Raw genomic sequence first — 1,799 nt, 5'->3', positions numbered from 1 at the left:
TATTTTGTACATTTTATGCAAAAAAAGGTGACATTTTTATTTACCTGTTATTACAGGTCACTAACTAGTAATTACGCTTTGATGACTAAATTGACATCTTTATGTATCTAATTGCAACTTTAAAACGTTTGAGAGCCTAATTGACTTTAAAGATAAATACTGATGGCCTATTTGAAACATTTTATGTCAAAAAAAAGTGACCTTTTTATTTACTTGTTATTACAAATTACTAACAAGTAATTATGACTTGATGACTAAATTGCTATGTTTATGTATCTAATTGCAGCCTTAAAACGTTTGAGGGCCTAATTGACTTTACAGATAAAGTTTGATGGCCTATTTGATACATTTTATGCAAAAAAAAAAGAGACATTTTTATTTACCGGTTATTACAGATCACTTGCAGGTAATTATGCTTTGATGACAAAATTGACATGTTTATGTATCTAATTTCAACTTTAAAAACTTTGAGAGTCTAATTGACTCTACAGATAAAGTTTGATGGCCTATTTGATACATTTTACGCAAAAAAAAAGTGAAATTTTTATTTATCTGTTATTACAGGTCACTATCAGGTAATTATGCTTTAATGACTAAATTGACATGTTTATATATCTAATTGCAACTTTAAAAAGTTTGAGGGTCTAACTGACTTTACAGATAAATATTGATGGCCTATTTGATAAATTTTATGCAAAAAAAGTGAAATTTTTATTTACCTGTTATTACAGGTCACTAACAGGTAATTATGCCTTGATGACTAAATTGCCATGTTTATGTATCTAATTGCAACTTTAAAACGTTTGACAGCCTAATTGACTTTAAAGATAAAAATTAATAGCCTATTTGATACATTTTATGCCAAAAAAAAGTGACATTTTATTTACCCGGTATTACAGGTTACTAACAGGTAATTATGCCTTGATGACAAAATTGGCATGTTTATGTATCTAATTGCAACTTTAAAAAGTTTGAGGGTCTAATTGACTTTACAGATAAAGTTTGATGGCCTATTTGATACATTTTATGCAAAAAAAAAGTGACATTTTTATTTACCTGTTATTACAGATCACTAGCAGGTAATTATGCCTTGATGACTAAATTGACATGTTTATGTATCTAATTGCAACTTTAAAGAGTTTGAGGGCCTAATTGACTTTAGAGATAAAGTTTGATGGCCTATTTGATAAATTTTATGCAAAAAAAAAGTGAAATTTTTATTTATCTGTTATTACAGGTCACTATCAGGTAATTATGCTTTAATGACTAAATTGACATGTTTATATATCTAATTGCAACTTTAAAAAGTTTGAGGGTCTAACTGACTTTACAGATAAATATTGATGGCCTATTTGATAATTTTTATGCAAAAAAAGTGAAATTTTTATTTACCTGTTATGACAGGTCACTAACTGGTAATTATGCCTTGATGACTAAATTGCTATGTTTATTTATCTAATTGCAACTTTAAAACGTTTGAGAGCCTAATTGACTTTAAAGATAAATACTGATGGCCTATTTGAAACATTTTATGTCAAAAAAAAGTGACCTTTTTATTTACTTGTTATAGATTACTAACAAGTAATTATGACTTGATGACTAAATTGCTATGTTTATGTATCTAATTGCAGCCTTAAAACGTATGAGGGCCTAATTGACTTTACAGATAAAGTTTGATGGCCTATTTGATACATTTTATGCAAAAAAAAAAAAGAGACATTTTTATTTACCTGTTATTACAGATCACTAGCAGGTAATTATGCCTTGATGACTAAATTGCTATGTTTATTTATCTAATT

The sequence above is a fragment of the Ipomoea triloba genome, chromosome 16, assembly GCF_003576645.1.
Source record: "Ipomoea triloba cultivar NCNSP0323 chromosome 16, ASM357664v1".
NCBI lineage: Eukaryota > Viridiplantae > Streptophyta > Magnoliopsida > Solanales > Convolvulaceae > Ipomoea > Ipomoea triloba.
This window is presented reverse-complemented; position numbering follows the sequence as displayed.